Source organism: Eulemur rufifrons, chromosome 27, assembly GCF_041146395.1.
Source record: "Eulemur rufifrons isolate Redbay chromosome 27, OSU_ERuf_1, whole genome shotgun sequence".
NCBI lineage: Eukaryota > Metazoa > Chordata > Mammalia > Primates > Lemuridae > Eulemur > Eulemur rufifrons.
This window is the reverse complement of record NC_091009.1, coordinates 26,148,792-26,167,063: the sequence shown is the minus strand read 5'-3', so window position 1 is coordinate 26,167,063 and position 18,272 is coordinate 26,148,792. Positions and strand designations below refer to the sequence as shown.

General features: G+C 47.9%; 1 pseudogene; it reads left to right on the top strand.

Annotated features, from left to right (window-relative positions):
* The first annotated feature begins 4,044 nt into the window (after positions 1–4,044).
* On the top strand, positions 4,045–8,941 carry LOC138375701 (bcl-2-like protein 2; annotated as a pseudogene).
* Positions 8,942–18,272: the final 9,331 nt, after the last annotated feature.

Sequence of the window (18,272 nt, the reverse complement as noted above, 5' to 3'; positions counted from 1 at the left end):
TTTCTCTACCCCCTTTTTTTTTTTTTTTTTTTTGAGACAGAGTCTCACTCTGTTGCCCAGGCTAGAGTGAGTGCCGTGGCGTCAGCCTAGCTCACAGCAACCTCAAACTCCTGAGCTCAAGCGATCCTCCTGTCTCAGCCTCCCGAGTAGCTGGGACTACAGGCATGCACCACCATGCCCGGCTAATTTTTTCTATATATATTTTTAGCTGTCCATATAATTTGTTTCTATTTTTAGTAGAGGTGGGGTCTCGCTCTTGCTCAGGCTGGTCTCGAACTCCTGAGCTCAAACGATCCGCCCACCTCGGCCTCCCAGAGTGCTAGGATTACAGGCGTGAGCCACCGCGCCCGGCCTCTACCCCCTTTTTTATGCCAGACTTTTCACCATTGTCCATGTACCTGAGAGACTGATAGAATCTGTTGCTGCCCTCTCTTTATAGCCAATGACTTCCCTTTTCTGACAACCGTTGATGACCAAGAAATTAGGTAACTCTTTTTGTTTAAATTTTATCTAAAATAAGAGTAAACAGGCTCTAAGAGAGGACATGGGGTATTTTCCTATAATTAGAATTTGTAATTCAAAGGCAAGAGCTTTTCTACAAACTTTTTTAAAAATTGAGATATAACAAAAAGTAGACAAATAAATCACAGGTGCGTAACTCCATCATTTTTTTACAAAGTAAATATCCATGCAACTGCCACTTAGACCATGACATATATAATTACCAGCAGCCCAGATTCCTCCCTTGTTTTTTTTTTTTTTTTTTTTTTGAGACAGAGTCTCGCTTTGATGCCCAGGCTAGAGTGAGTGCCGTGGCGTCAGCCTAGCTCACAGCAACCTCAAACTCCTGGGCTTAAGCGATCCTACCGCCTCAGCCTCCCAAGTAGCTGGGACTACAGGCACGCGCCACCATGCCTGGCTAATTTTTTCTATATATATTTTAGTTGGCCAGATAATTTCTTTCTATTTTTAGTAGAGACGGGGTCTCGCTCTTGCTCAGGCTGGTCTTGAACTCCTGACCTTGAGCAATCCACCCGCCTCGGCCTCCCAGAGTGCTAGGATTACAGGCGTGAGCTACCGCGCCCGGCCAAGATTCCTCCCTTGTTAAGGGCAGGAATTTATTTTCACAAGTTTTATGATTCAGAGATCTTTGCTTATGCCTGTGTTCTGGATGGTTGCACTTCTGAATTGTCTGATCTTTGCAACTACACTGTGTAGCCCTGAAGTACCCAGATACTTCAGGACTATACAGTCAAATGCCTTAGACTCTCCTAAGTCTGGGAAGCATGCTACATAATGGTAGAGGAAAGGGATGCAGATGGCAGGCAGATTATGGGGCTGATGAGCTCAGTGCTCCCATAATCGTCTCTTTTCTGCAGAACCACCCCACTCAGGGCAATGTTGCCCCAAGTTCCAGACTGCACTGAGTCTGCTTTTGGATTTCTGCATCTCCCAAAGATGACTTTAGGCCACAGTTTCCCAGTCCCCAAGGCATCCCAGAAGGCAGCTTGTCTTTCTCAGTGGGTATCACATCGCCTGCTTCTGCCCTGTGACAGTGTTTCTTTCATGCCTACTATGTCTCTTTGATCTGCTGAAAATGTCCTCCTCTATATTTCTGATTAAAATGAAATTAAACCTGGGGAGTAGGGCAGGGGAGGTTGGGGCCAGAGCATGAATGCGTTGCCTGAGGCCCTGGCTGGGCTGTCTTCCAGCTTCTGAGAGACTGCTCTGGCCAAGGGGCCTTTGCAGAGACGGCCCCAAGAAAGGACTGGCTGATGTGCTCTGAGAAAGCCCCCAGCTCCCAGGGCTTTGGGGGCTGGATATGTGGGCTGCATTTTGAAGATTAGCTTCCAAACCTGCTGAAACAGAGGGCAAGAACTGAGGGGGCTTCAGGGAGACTTTTATCACCCCTTCTGGCCTTCTGTAGATAATGGCCCCGATGCTTCTTTTTATTTTACCTAATTTTATTTGATGATTAAGTGATGAGACAAGAAGCCTTTGGCAGATTCAGGTGTGTCTTATGTACATACACCATCTCTATGAAATAGTTAAATTTACTTAGACGGTAACTGCAGAGGTGTAAGTGGAAAAACTTCCTTATGAATTCACACCCAACCCCTGAAGATTAGCTCTGGAGGGGGGATCTCCGTGCGGGAGGGGCTGCAGGCCAAGTGCTGCCACATGGCCATGCCTGGGGTACTTTTGCTTTGGGATCTCCCAGGACAATGGCCCACGTGGCTGACTTGCTCTGCCTTCCTTCTTTGGCCCAATCTAAGCCCAGACCCCTCCATGGGGGCCCTGTCTCCACCCAGACAAGATGGATCTTTTAAAAGACATTGCTAAATACTAAGAGAGAGCAAGAGTGAAAGAAGCCTGGGGAAATATAAGACATGTATTAAATATCCTGGCTCCCTTCCCATATAGGTTCCTTATGCTCCTGTATCCTGCCTGCTCCAAAGGCTGAGGTTTATGTCCTTGATCAGCACAGGTTGGGGAACCCAGGTGGCCCTTTCCCTGGTATTCTGGCTTCTTATGACTCAGTCTATATCTGCATGGGTGGGGGTTCCCTAATGAATGAGAGTGAAACGCCTGCCCTGAATTAACCTCTAATCTGGCACGCTGAGAAGTGGTTTACATTTATCATTTCATTTCCTCTTCCCTCAAATCCTATATGGTAGGTATTATTTATTCCATTTTACAGATGAAGAAACTAAAGCTCAAACAGATTAATTAACAAGCTCAAGGCTACACAAACTAGTAAGTGGCAAAGTCAAGATTTGAACCTGCGTGCTATAGTGCACTACCCAAGACTACCCTCTTAAATGCTATGACACACGCATGGCCAACCCTGAGAACAGATTGTTCTGTTGTGCGTCAGGACTCTCTCCTCACTTCTAGTCTCTGGAGTCTAGACTGAGGAATAGGACTTTTCTCTTGGCAATTTCTCCAGGAGGGATCTGGATCTCTGTAACATGTGTACAGTTTTGCCCATGGGTGCCAGACATATCGTCCCATTATTATGCATTATCCTACTCCAGTGTTCATAAAAGAACTACACAAATTAAATAATGGGGGACATCACTACTTCACAAGGTGATTTTATGTCTTACAAAAGGCCTCAACACAAGATCCTTTTATCCAGCGAACACAGCAGTGAATTTCAAGCATCGACTGATTTGCATACAATCAGTCAGGAATACTTCTACTCTGCATGAGTAATCACTATGACAGTTAGCGCAGCTACCATTTATTGAATATCTACTATGTACTTCAAAGTTTATATATACATTTTCATTTATCCATCAAAACTTGGCAAGGCAGTATTATCTTCCCCATTTTAGAATTGAGGGAGGCGCTTTCTCATCCTTACCGAGGCAGGGAGGGGCAGGGAACGGGACCTTCGACTTTAAAATCCTCCAGGATTTAGACAATTTCTGTCACAGAGATGGCAAATGGTCGGAAATCCCTTACGTTCAGGCTTTCTTTTTACTTCGCTTCCGTCCTTCTCTCTGTACAACCTGCCACCCAGCACAGATCCTCCTTGTGCGTGGGCCTGCGCTGCCTCCCTCTCTTCCACCTGGACCTTCTCCTTCAGCTCTCTCTGGTTCCCCTGACTCCCTTCGCTCACCACCACGCTGACCACCGCCCTGTTCTGGTCCCTCCTGCCCCTCAGCCCCTCCTTCTGCTCCATGCGGTCACTCACTGCACACGTCCCCTGTCAGTGAGCACACTCGCATTCATGCAAACCCTTCCGACGAGTCTCTCCTCTGTCCTTTGCGAGAGGTGGCGGGCGCTGAGACAGTCATACATGTTCATGTCCCCTTCTCCCTTTCTGACCTCTCTCAGATAGAAAAGCGAATGGGGTCCTTTTCCAACCACCCAACAGCTTACACCAAAGAGTTTTGCTACCTGACACAGGCTTATAATCTCACTTGGCATGATATTTTTGTCATCCTCTCCTCTACCCTGACAATAGATAAAAAAGAACGTGTCTGGACGGCAGCCCAGGCACATGCTGATCAGGTCCATCTTACGGACCGCTCTATGCCACTGGGGGCTGAGGCTGTCGCTCACAGAAAGCCGGACTGGGAGTACCAACCCGACACCCCGGCTGGCCAAGAGGGCAGGAAACGGCGAGACCGCATGTTGCAGTGTGTTCTTGCCGGCCTCCAGGCTGCTGCTCACTGCGCTGTTAACTTTGAAAAACTGAGAGAAATTACTCAGAGGCCTGATTAAAACCCAGCATCTTTTTTAAGCTGCCTCATAGATGCTCTGGTCCAATATACCCGCCTCGATCCAGCTTACCCCACAGGGACTACTGTCCTTGCAACCCATTTTATTACCCAATCATCCTCTGATATCAGAAAGAAACTCAAAAAGCTAGAGGAAGGCCCTCAGATCCCTGTCCAGGACCTGATAAATATGGCATTTAAAGTCTTTAATTCCCTAGATGAGCAGGCAGGGCCCAAAAGGAGGCCCATGTTCGCCAAAAGGCACATCTGAAAGCCCAAGCCTTGGTTGCAGCCTTGAGGCCGGGGGGGGGGGGGGGGGTCCCTGCAGCCATCGACCTCATCCAAGGCAACCAGCTGTACTCCACCAGGCACCTGCCTCAAGTGCAGTAAGGAAGGACACTGGGCCAAGCGGTGCCCGCAACCACATCCACCTTGGCCTGCAGTCAAGAGGGACACTGGAAGATTGACTGCCCCTTGGGACAGAAGTCCAGAGGGTCAGTCCTTCCACTCCCAGACCTGCTGTTGACATCTTAGGTTTGGCTGCTGAAGATTGAAGAAGCCCTGACTTGGTGACCCCAATCACCCTTGCTGAGCCCAGGGTAACAATCAAGGTAGCGGGTAAGTCAGTGTCCTTTTTGGTTGACACGGGGGCTATCTACTCTGTCCTGCCTTCCTTTCCAGGTCCCACTTATCCTTCCCAGGTATCGGTCACGGGTATTGATGCCAACCTCGCCAGCCCCTTACCACTGGTCCGGTCACTTGTCTTATAGAGGACAGGCCTCTCACTTCTTATCATGCCCTCTTGTCCTGCTCCTTTACTGGGAGGAGACTTGTTAACTAAACTGGGTACCACCCTCCACTTTTCCTCTGAAACCTCTGCCCTTCCTCTCCTCTCTCTCTCTCTCTCTATCTCTCCAGACCTTTCATCTCCACCCACAGCTTCTCCCACTTCGTCAAGTCCCACATACCCTCTCCCACCAAATCTGGTAAATCTTCAGATCTGGGACACCTCCACCCCAGTAGTGGCCACACACCATACCCCCGTCCTCATTCAACTTAAGGATCCTTCATCTTTCCCTTCCCGGCCACAGTTCCCTATCTCACCGACCCACCACAGAGGTCTGAAGCCCATCATTAAACGCTTGCTGCATGAGGGACTCTTAATCCCCAGCAACTCCCCTATAACACACCCATTCTCCCAGTAAAAAAGCCAAATGGCTCTTATCACCTAGTTCAGGACCTTCGACTCTTTAACAAGACAGTCATCCCCATACACCCTGTAGTGCCTAATCCCTACACTGTACTTTCTCACATTCCACCCTCCACTACCCACTTTTCTGTCCTGGATCTCAAGGATGCCTTCTTTACCATCCCTTTAGACCCAGCCTGCTACAATCTCTTTGCCTTTACATGAAAAAGACCCTGACACAAACACATCTCGACAGCTCGCCCGGACTGTCCAGCCCCAGGGGTTCAAGGACAGCCCCTGCCTCTTTGGTCAGGCTCTTGCCCAAGATCTTCTCCAATGCCCCTTACATCCAAGCACTGTCCTCCCATATGTGGATGACTTATTACTCTGTAGCCCCTCATACCCTGAAAGTTATACACAGACTTCCTCCATCCTCAACTTTCTTCCCTCTAAGGGCTACCGAGTGTCGCCAGCTAAAGTTCAGTTATCTGAACACACCGTTACCTTCCTCAGACTGTCTCTCACTCCCTCCTCCCGTCATCTAACTGTTAATTACCAACAAGCCCTCCGCGATCTCCAGCCTCCCACTACTGCTGAACAAATTCTCTCCTTCCTAGGCTTCATTGGTTTCTTCCGACACTGGATCCCCAGCTTTTCTCTCCTTGCCAAACCCCTCTGAGGCAGCACGTGATGCCTCTGCTGGCCCTCTGTTAAACCCTCAGGCTGTCTGCTGCGCGTTCCTAAAACTTTGTGACACTCTCCTACAAACACCCCCTTTAAACCTCCCTCATCCTGAAAAACTCTTTTATCTCTACACAGATGAGCGTCAGGGCCTGGCCCTCAGTGTCCTCACCCAACCTCTGGGACCTACTCCCATTTCCACCCCAGTGGCTGGACACCACAGTCTGTGGCTGGCCGCCCTGTCTCTGTGCCTTAACTGCGGCCACTACTCTCACCAGGGAGGCCCTTAAACTCTCCCTGGGACAGGACTTACATGTCTTCTCCACCCACTGTTTACAGGATCTTTTAACTCACCATTCTTTAGCCCTCCTCACTCTGTCTAGACTACAGGAATTCCATCTCTTGTTTATAGAAAACCCCACCATTACTTTTTCTCAGTCCCTGACTCTAAACCCTGCCACTCTACTCCCCACTCCCTGTCTAACCCTGTCCTCACACTCCTACTTGGAAATGGTTAAATTCTCCACTACCCCTAGACCCGATCTATCTGACAAGTCACTTCCTATAGTGAACTTAACTTCCTTTGTTAATGACAGCTTGGTCACAGGTAAGGACAACAAACACCGGGTGGCCTATGCCATTGTCTCTGCCTCTCAGGTAAGAAAAGCCCACCACCTTCCAACTCAACCCCACCTCTGGCCTCCTATCTCCCATATCTGCTTCTCCTCAGGCAGTTCCTCCGGGCCCACACAGATATCTGCCTCAGCCACTGGAGACTAACTCTGACATCTCTCACACGGGTATACAGCCTGGCAACTCAGTACTTCCAAAAACTCTTCATCCAAAGCCCTTAGAGCCACGGTGGTCAGGATCCCATATAGTCATTCTAACAATGCCCATGGCTGTTAAGCTCCTAGACAAATCCCCTAGTTCCTGGCATCACATCTCCCACATCAAAGGTCCCCCTGCCTCAGGATACTTCACCACCCTACTCCTGCCACCAGCTCAACATTGACATGCTACATCAACACTTCTACACCAGGTCCCTGTTTCCTGGTCATGGTGGTTCCTCAACTTACCCTGTACGGTGAGTATGAATTCGGGTGACTCCTCCCCAGGTCCCGGCCAAGGCGTGCCATGTTCTTACCAGGCATGGTGAGATTAACCTTAGCCTCCTCCATCACAGCTTCTGGCCTCACTGGAGGTGCCCTGGATCCTAATGTCCTTTCCGCTCAGGATTTTGCCAGTCATCTATAGCTCACCCTCAAAACCACCTCCACCTCTTTAGCCTCATTACAGAGACAGCCAACCTCCTTGGCCCAAGTGGACCTCCAAAACTGGAGGGCCTTAGACCTACTCACGGCTGAAAAAAGAGATACCTACATCTTCCTCCGTGAAGAGTGCTGGTACCATGTCAACAAGTCAGGTTTGGTAAAACAAAACATCAACAAACTAAACACCCTCAGTAAAGACCTCCACAATCGCCGGCACCAAGACACATCTCCTTTTAAATAGATACACTCTCCACTAGCCACCTGGCTTCTGCCTCTTATTGAGCCTGTTATAATCATCTGCCTAATTTTTCTTTTTAGTCCCTGGCTCTTACAGTTCCTCCAATGCCACATGCAGAAACTCTCTCGGGTCACAGCAAACCAGCTACTGTTACACCCCTCTCCTCCCTACCAAACTCCCCTCCACCTGACCATTCTAGCCTCACCCCTTAACTACAGCCCCATTCAGCAGGAAGTAGCCAGAAGACTCGGCATCCCCTGTCACCAAAAAGGCTGGAATGTAAGGTTGGTGGAGGACCATGTAGCCCCCTCCCCTGCTTCAAACCCCTCTGCCCTAAGCAGTGAGTCAGCTCCACTTTTCTGCTTGAACACCTGCCCCAGCCACATCCTGTGACTAGCAGCACACCCAGCCCCCATGCTGTCCATCTGACCCTGGAGACATCCTGTTGTAGCCCCAGAGACGTCCTGCTTACTGAGAACTTGATAATCTACTTGAACAAGCACCTAAAAAGCAAGCCCCCTCCGTTTATGCCCCTCACTGCATATACATACCCTTGCCTCAGTCCCAGACGACAGACTTCCCGAGCCTCTTTGCTTTCTCCCAGGGTCCAGGAACCTCACCCGGGTCCTTCCCTTGGGACTCGTTACCCTCACCCTGGAGCGCTCCAATAAAGCCTCTGAACCCTTCCAACTCTGCTCATCTTTCTTTCTCTGGTGCCGACCATCCAGAACCCTTACACCAGACACACGAGCTTTGGTGGCAGACTTTATAGGCTATAAGCTGAGGCAGAAGGATTAGGTCTGTAAAACTGGCCCAGAGAAGGGCCCAGCAGCTGACCCGCTGCACCAAGTCATGTGGGCATCTGGAGATGAGTTCAAGACCTGCTTCCAGTGTACCTTCTCTGGTCTGGCAGCTCAGCTGCATGTGACCCCGAGCTCAGCCCAGCAGCGCTTCACCCAGATCACTGATGAGCTTTTCAGTGGGGGCGGGCAATTGGGGTTGCCTTGTGGCCTTCCTCACCTTTGGTGCTGCATTATGTGTTGAGAGTATCGACAAGGAGATGGAGCCACTGGTGGGACAAGTGCAGGAATGGATGGTGGCCTACCTGGAGACACGGCTGGCCGACTGGATCCACAGCAGTGGGGGCTGGGCAGAGTTCACAGCTCTATATGGAGATGGGGCCCTAGAGGAGGCACGGCATCAAAGAGAGAAAAACTGGGCATCATTGAGAACAGTGCTGACGGGGGCCATGGCACTGGGGACCCTGTTAACTATAGGGGTCTTCTTTGCTAACAAGTTAAACAGTCCCAGGGCCAGGTGGGGCTAGGTATGGCTAGGGGCCAGGAGAGCAGGAACAAAACAAAGAAATGCCCTTAAAATAGAGTGAATGATTGGACAGGTGTGAAACAGGGATAGATAAAAGAAAGATAATACATATAAAAAAGCATATACACAGGAAAGCTGTTAGGACAAACCCTGGCCCTGATGGGCAACTCCATGGATCCTGGTTATATACAACACGTCTCCCCTCCATGCACCCGAAGTGGGACCCAAATGAGGAGCAAGGTAAGGGGGCTCTCGATCGGTATCGCCAGACTCTGCTCGGGGGCATAAAGGCTGTGGCTAACAGGCCAACTAGTTTGTCTATGGTAAGCAAAACCATACAGAGACCTAACGAGTCTGCGGCGGTGTTCCTAGAACGCCTTTTTGAAGCTTACTGCCTGTGTACTCCCATAGCCCCAGAGGCACCAGAAAATAGACATGCCATTAATATGCCTTTGCCACTCAGTCGGCCCCTGATATTAAAAAAAAGCTGCAGAAAGTAGAGAGATTAGAAAAAAATGCTGTCCGAGTTAATGAAATTGCCCAGAAGAAAACAGACTGGTTGCATACCTGTCTAACAGGTTGGACCCTGTAGCATCTGGCTGGCCAGGCTGCTTCCTGGCCATTGCTGCGACATCTGTCCTGGCAAAGGAAGCCTCCAAGCTTACCTGGGGGCAGAACTTGTGTATAATTGCCCCCTCACTCAATAGAGGCTCTGAAAAGTCCACCTGAAGAATGGCTTTCCAACTCATGCATAACCCAGTACCAAGTGCTGTTGCTAGATCCCCCCAAGATTCGCTTCCTGAAGACAACTCTCTTAACCCTGCCAGCCTGCTGCCAGATCATGAGCCAGCAGAGCTGCTGCATAACTGCCATGAGATACTGGAGTCTCTTACCAGCCTAAAAACAGATCTCACACATCACCCATGGCCAGACCCTGATGAGAAACTGTACACGGATAAAAGTAGCTACATGTCTGAGAAAATCAGGTATACAGGAGTGGCTATAAGAACTGCTGACCAAGTTGTCTGGGCGCAGGCTCTTGGACATGAAACCTCAGCCCAAAAGGCTGAACTTGTAGCCCTGACCCAGGCCCTAAGACAGGAGAGAGCCTTTACAACGGCACATGTACGTGGGGCACCTCACCAAGAGCGAGGACTGACTCACCAGTGGTGACAGGCAATGCTTTCGCCGATGCGATAGCGAGGAAAGTCACGCAAAAACCAGTGGGGTCTCTCCTCACTCTCCCTGCTCTGCCAAAACAGCTCTTCCAAACTCTCACTGAAGAAAAACGTTTAAAAAAAAAGGCCTTATGACTAGAACTGACTCAAGAGGTTGGATATTCCTCTGTTACACCACCAAGCCCGGCAAGCTTGAGGAAGGTGCCACGTCTATGCTCAGGTAAATCCAGGTAAAGGCATTAACCTTCCCCTGAGAGCCAGGTTGCAGGGACAAGCTCCAGGAGAACATTAGAAACTGAATCTCACTGAAGTAAAACCAGATAACTATGGATACCAGCATTTGCTTATATTTGTTGACACTTTCTCTGGATGGGCAAAAGCTTTTCCTACAAAGTCAGAGACAGCACAAATAGCTGTAAAAAAGCTAATGACTGAAATTGTCCCCAGATTTGGCCTCCTGCTAGCATTGGGGTCCGACAATGGCCCGGCGTTTATCACCAAAACAACTCAGTTACTGGCCCAAGTACTAAAGATTGATTAAAAATTACATTGTGTCTATAGGCCTCAAAGTTCAGGACAGAGAGAATGAAAAGGACTTTAAGAAAACACTAAATAAACTAAAGTTAGAGACTGGCAAAAACTGGGTGAGCCTCCTTCCCTTTGCCCTGCTAAAAACCAGGTGCACTCCTTATGCTAAAGACATAACCCCATGAAAAATCATGTTCAGCCGACTAACCCCACTCCTGAGAAAGCTCTATTTCAGGTATAGCCTAGAGACCTCGTCTGCATAAGAATACTTCAGCCTGCCAGCTCAGAGGCCAGGTGGACTGGACCCCTGCCAGTGATCCTCACCACGCCAACAGCCATAAAAGTTGTAGAAGAGCATCATTGGATCCACCACACACGGATCAAAAAGGCAACCCCAGATCAACTCCCCGAGAAATAGATCACCCAGCCCACCGAGGACCCACTAAAGATAAGACTTTCCAGAAACTACTCTGGTTCCTCCTAGTTATCTGTTTTAATCCAGCAGGCAGCACCCCCCACCAATATATAAACTATACCTGGGTGCTTCCCAGGACAGTAGATGAGACTGTTATAGCCCGAAACTCCACCCTATCCCAGCCGGTCCTCCGCTTTGACCTCTGCCAGTTGTTTGGAGATAAAAACAATGGTATTGGAGAGGGTACGGGGGACCGAGCTGTGGGTCTGACAGACTAAAACAAGGGTTACCAGCTTATCAACACTATGCCTGCCCCCTGCATCAGAAACAGCCCAATTTCTTATGTTAAACAAAGAGTTCGAGCTGTCAAACTTATGGTCCTTCAAACTCACTGTCAACATATCTGTGGCTCTCATATCGTCCTTAGCAGGACCATTAGTTTTGTTTCTCCTAGCTTTGTTAATAAGTTAGTGTATTCTTAACTATCTGTTATCATACATACAAAAGAAAATACGAAGTGTTAAGCTCATGATATTGCACACCCATTATCACCATATATGCAGAGATAAATCAAGGATTTGATTTCACGTAAAAAACCAGTGGGGAATGTGATGAGACGTAGTAATCACTGTAGCTCTGTGAGCCACAGTGAAGCCATCCTGTGGACAGGCTCACTGCTGCTGTGTGATTCGTGAGCCCGTGACCTATGAGCTGGGAAAATATACATGAAAAACAGGAAAAAATAAAGTGACTAACTTGTAATTGATTGCTTAAAATCACTAGGTGTGTATAGTTAAATTTTACTATGCTTGAGAAATGTTCCTTGACTTAACGGATGCTATATCTGCTTCTGTGAACCCGCTTGCTTAGAGATGATAATCAAAACAGGTGGTCTGGGGCTGGTCCCAGGCCTCCTGGTAATGGAATTTATTGCAAAACTGACTCCACCTTGTGTACTCAGAGTCACGTACAACCCCGATGTAGAATAGTATAAAAACCCTTCCTCTTTTCCGGTTGAGTGCTGCTCTCTGTGCCTCAGCCTTTGGCGGTGCAGAGGGTGGTCGCTGGCCAGCTAATAGAGACTCACTAATTTGGCTCAATTCGGCTTTCAAGTGGTCATTTTCTGGAGTTCTGAACCATAACACCACGTGGGGTGCCTGCTGCCCTCCTGGGAGTAGCCCTGCCGGGACAGTTGACCTATTGGAGCCCTAAACTGTCCCCAATCTTTGCCTCCCTTGTCTTGAGGAAGTTGGTGGATTTTCTCCATCACATTTCAACCATTCTCATGAGCTTTTTAATTTTCCTCCTGTATCCCCATAGTCCTTACAAGGCCAGAGGGGAGCAGAGAGGATGGCCGAAGGAAGTCAAAGGGCTACAGCAAACTATATCCCCTTGAAAGTCATGTCCTGACACTGGTGAGCTGCAAATGGCATTGCCCTGCCGGCAAGCGACCTGGGAGCACTAGGCGAGGGAAGCAAACGTCACTTCTGGCAGGAGTGATACGCAAAAAACAGAGGACCGGGCATGGCAGGAAGTATTCTGCCAGCCAGAGCATCCTAGAGGTCATGGGATGCAAGCTTCTCCCTCCAGAATCTTCCATCCTATGTTCTTTTAATAGTTTTTCTGAACAAAGAAGCACAAAGGGGTATGGCCTGGGGAAGACGACTTCGGAGCTCAGCCCTGTGTTTGGTAGAGATAGAAGGCGCTTTGAGCAGGGTTGTCATACAAAAACTGAAGAGGATCTTGCCCCCTCTGTGGTTAATGGGGTAAAAAGGGCACTTCCTCAGTTCTGCAGCCTGTCCCATCACATAAATTGAAACAGACAGAATTACCATTGATACAAATTAAAAACAAATAAAAAGGGTACACAGAGCTGATTCTGAGAGTTCAAACTCCATTACCAGCTGATTTACTGAGCAGTGACCTGTGAGTGCTGCGGGGAGAGGGGAGGAGTGAGGCGTCCCTGTGAATCCCATCAGCCCATTGCCATGTGGCACACCAGTCAATAAGCTATTTAATTTAATGGGAAACGGTATTGACGAGCTGGGGAATGCAACTCACAGAAGATGCAGCTGCAAGGAGCAGATAAAGTCTTCAACCTGGCCTCACTCTTGGGGTCTCCACCCCTCAGTATCTCCTGTGTCGGAATCAGGGGAGGGATCTGTGGGATTTGGGGGGCGTTCGGGTCCCCCGGGGGACGGTGCTTAGGAGGGATTACCAACGCCGAGAGATGGAGTCAGCAAGGGATGTGTTGGGGGGAGATTGGTAACAAAATGGGAAACAGATTTTCTAACCTGAGGACAATGCTATAAATGACCTTCTAGAATGAAGGTGGCCAGAAAGGAGGAGGCCAGGGGTTCCACAGGGAAACTCACCCACTGCACCCCAAGAGGAGAATGAGCTCATCTGTTTGCTTTCCTCCTTTGTACGGGGTCACATAAGGACGACAATGCTCCCACAACCTGAAGCACCATTTGCCCACTACAAAATTGAAGCTGAGAAGACCCAGGTCACGCTCGGTGCCATTGGAGATGCAGTGGAGAAGGCAGGGGGATTTTAGAAATGCATCAGATGTGTAGAAACTCAGAGCTGGGAAGCGCCTAGGAAGGAATCTAGTTCATGATCTTTCTCCATCGCCACCAACACATTTGGGAAAGTGAGGCCTAGAGAGGGGAAGCTAGACATGCGCAGTGTGACAAGGCAAGCGTGATAGAGCCAGGCCACTGCACTCTAAGTTCAGCGCAATTCCCACAGCTTGCGGGAGGGAAACAGACATCTGTGAGCATTTAACATTGGGACCATTCATGGTCTTAGCACACACCGTGAGATCTGGGCCGTGAACACCAAGATCTGAGTTTTAAGGAATAAACATAAAAGCACTAGTCAGTAGAGTTGTCACATAGACTAATATTTAACAAAACATGTAAAGAGCGTGTGCTAGGTATTATTCTAAGTGTTTTATAAACATCAATTCCTTTCCTCTTCAAGCCAGCCCTATCAAATATAAGGACAAAAATAAGGATAAGTACTATTTTTATCCTTTTTTTTTCGGAAGAGGAAATTGAGGTTAAGTAACTTTTCCGAGTCTTAGCCAGCTAGGAAAGGGAAGAGCTGGGGTTTGAATGCAGGCAGTCTTCCTCCACCCCACCCCCAGCCCTTTCCTCAGGGAACACTTGGAAATGTCTAGAGACTTTTTTTGTTGTCACCACTGGCATCCAATGGGTAGAGGCCAAAGATGTTGCATCTGACAATGCAGAGGACAGCTCCCCCAACAAAGAATTATCCAGCCCCAAATGCCAACAGTGCGGAGGTTGAGCAAACCCACTCTAGAGGGTTAATAATGCAGAATGAAAGTAATGCACCAAATGCCAAACACCAGGTAGAACCGGGAACAGTAAGGGATGTGCGACATACGGCAAAGTGTCTCCTCAGTGTGGGGTCCGTCTGCCTTCCTCAGCGCCCAGTTCCTTCCCCCATGACCCCCGAGAGGACCTGGAGGTCTCCTGCTAAGTCAGACCCTGGGTATTGCTTGTTATCTACTGTCCTACTGCCCTGCCCACCCACTTCAGCGGACAGCCTGGACAGCCTAGCGTGGCTCCAGGTGGGCTGGAATCCATAGGTCCCTTTGGAGATGGAATTTTGCAGTACTCACTTCGCCCACAGGGACATGCTGATCGCAGGGCGACTGGCCACCGGAGATCAGGCTCAGCCCCAGTCCCCACCCTGCCCAGGTTGGCTGACTGCCGAGTCCACCCCAGGATGACATGGGCTTGTCACCCATCAGGTCAGCCACGAATCTCCTCACCATGGTCAGATCAGAGTTTCAGCTCAGAAAGAGTGTTACGCCCGACTTCATATAGCAATCTCCACAATTCTGTGGCACAGAATCTATCCTCGCCACAATCTGTTACATAAACTCCCCTCCCGCTTCCCCACATGCTGGACAATCTTCCCTCTAGCACCTTAACTAATAGAACACTCACTGATAATTCTTTACATTAAATCAACTGTCCTCCTTGCACATGAAGCACCTGTCCCCCACCCTACCTTTGGACAGTGACCCTCTGTGAGTTGGGGGTTGGGAGTAGAATGGGGGAGTGTTTCCCAACTCATAGGTCAGGGAACAATGGTGCAGAGACTAGCCAGCCCCAACAGTGTCTGGGAGCTTTTGTGATCCCCCCAAGGCATGTTCCAGCAACCTCAAGACTCCCTTCAGACCAATTTCTATGGCAACAGACAGCGTCCGAGAGATTAAAGTTGTGTTCTGAATGTCACTAGCAGGAACCAATAAAGTAGGGTCTTAAAGATGAGGGATGGGAGAGGACATTGGAGCAGGAGGGGATGCATGGTGAGTCTGAAGCCAAGTTATGTATAGAGCCTATAGAATTTCTCCCAAAAGGGTAGAGGTAAGCTGGAGGGAGCCCATACCAACTGCTAAATATAAAACGAGAAGTGGGAGAGAGAAGGAGGCGGCGGCAGGAGGTGGTTTGGTGTTTGCAGCGTGGGGCTGCTCTTTCTCTCCCTCGCTCCTCTCACCCTCACCCAGAAATGGATTGTTGCTTCTCAGAAAAGGTTAAAGAATTGGCTTGAATTTAATTGTGGCAGCAAAGAAAGAAGGAGGGAGAGATTATATATATAACATTCTCCCAGTTTCGAAAAACCTAGTGCCAGGGGACAAAACTCTGGACTTAGAATCAAGAGGCATCTATTCAAGTGCCATGGTGACTTTTGGCCACCTGATCCTGGCCAGTGATGGGACCCTATAAACTGTGGTTTCTCCACAATAAAAACATAATAACTGCTCTGCCTCCACCAGAGCCCATTTTCAGAATCGAATGAGATAATAACTGTGAATATGCTTTGTAAATGATCAAACATTAAACTAGCATTTTCCATAATGTTCTCTGTAGAACATTAATTCCATGGATGTTAGGAAGATTCTCAAGTCAAAAAAAACAACAATAAAGTTAAAAAGTTGTTGTCATTTTAATTGTGGGATTTGTGAATATCTTTCCAGTACTAAATTGACTGTGGAATCTTTTATTGCAGAGTATCTTGCATGAATAAAATGTTCAGGCACACTTTGGGAAATATTTCCCCATAGAAATCTAAGGAATGTTTCTTGCTATGCTTGGTGGTTGTATGAATGATAATCATGTGCAGAAGAGAAAATGGTCAAGAGCCTGGGGCCCTTGAGGCTGGTGCTCCTCAGGTGGGTCTAGTACATGCCAAAGCTTCAGAACCCTCACTTCTTAGAAAGTACAGAACACATGTTATGGGTTGACTTATGTCCCCCCAGAAAGATATGTTGAAGCCCTAACTCTCTCAGAACCTCAAAATGTAACCATATTTGGAAACAGGGGTCTTTACAGAGGTAATCCAGTTAAAACAAGTTCATTAGGGTGGGTCCTAATGCAATATAACAGGTGTCCTTGTAAAAGGGAGAAATTGGAACCCAGAAACAGAAAGAACACTATGTGAACATGAAGGCAGAGATCAGGGTGATGCATCTATAAGCCAAGGAAAGCCAAAGATTACCAGCAGACTAGCAGAAGCTAGATTCTAGGCATCAAACAGACTCCCTCAGAACCTCCAGGGGGAACCAACCCCGCCAATACCTTGATCTTGGACTTCCAACCTCCAGAACTGTGAGACAATGAATTTCCATGTTTAAACCACCCACGTTGTGATACAGTATTACAGCAGCTGGAGGAAACTAACATATCACACTTCCTTTGAAGAGCTGGCAGCATAAAATCGTGCGAGGACCTGATAAGTAGGTGGGACTGAGCACACAGCTGACGTCGGAGCTGGGCCCTATTTAGTAAGGTCACAATGCAACTGGCTGAGATTCCCGATGCTTTTGTTTTTTCTCCTGAGCTCCAAGCAAACCATGTTTGAAAAACTAAGCAATTCTAAAGATGAGCCGCCTTCACTGGGGGAACCCTTGTTCCCATCCAGAGGAGGACAATGAGATGGCCTATGTTTGCGACTGTTGACATATTCAACCCTCTTCAACAAACATACCCGCCTAGGCCATGGCAGAGATGTGGGCCAGGTGTGCTCTCAGCAGGAATACTCTACAGGGTCCAGACTTACAACGTGATCCTGATGTCCAGCAACTGGCACAGAAAGATGTCTGAGAGGGGGAGGGACAACACAGTGGTTGGGTCTGAGTGGCTTCTCTTACTGTTTCAGATAAAACTCCAATTGGTTTTAACCATTCAATCTTGCAAGAATTACAAGAATTATTCCAAGTGCTATTTGACAAGGCATTTTTAAAAAAATGCTTTTATTCTGTGATAACCAATCCTTAAAATATTTAAAAAACATATTAATACTTTTCTCTATGACTTTTGACAGGGTCAAATATTTGTCCTCTAATGAGATAATGTTTTCAGTGCCAGCAGTGTGACTTCAGGGTCCTTAAATTGCATTTCTGGCTTTTTAATTCAGAGAGTGTCACCAGCACTCTGTTATTTCCCTCCAAATTCTAATATTTTATGTGGTTGAGCAAACTCGCTTTTTTCATAAACACTGACAAATGGAAAAATAATGGGGACAGAATAACAGCTTCTATTTGGGCCAGATTTCCAGGAAACTCCACACTAAATTAAATGTTCAATCTCAATAATTATTAGAATTTTTGCTTTGTCTACTTTTTGTGAGTGTTTGATTTTGGTTTCCTATTTCTAGTTTTAAAGGCTTATTTTTATCACTAGATCTCTAAAGTCCATCTTAGATCTCCTTTCTGAGCTCCAGATTCCAAACATCCGCTGTCCACTCTGTCTCTCTGCCTGGATATTTCACAAGAACTCAAGCTCAAGACTACATTCAAAGGCATACTTTTCCCTTTCCTTTAAAACAGACAAATCATCCTGCATATGTGTCTCGGTAAACATTACCACCACTCGCTCAGTTTCCCAGCCACGTCTTTGGAAGAACTTCAGGCATGTCTTCCCCTTTAACCACCCACTCTTAATCCTTCACCATTTCTGTTGAACTTGACTCTACAGTTTCTTAAATCAGTTTCCCATGGTCCATGTTCCAGTCTTGCTGGATGATTGCAACGCCTCCTATGTAAGTTCCCCTTCCTCCAATCTATTCTTTTGAAAAACTTAACCGAATGATGTCACTCACTATTTAAAATCCTCCACAGGCTTGTTCTGATGGTGAAGATGGATTTAGGCCTCCTTTGCATGACACACATC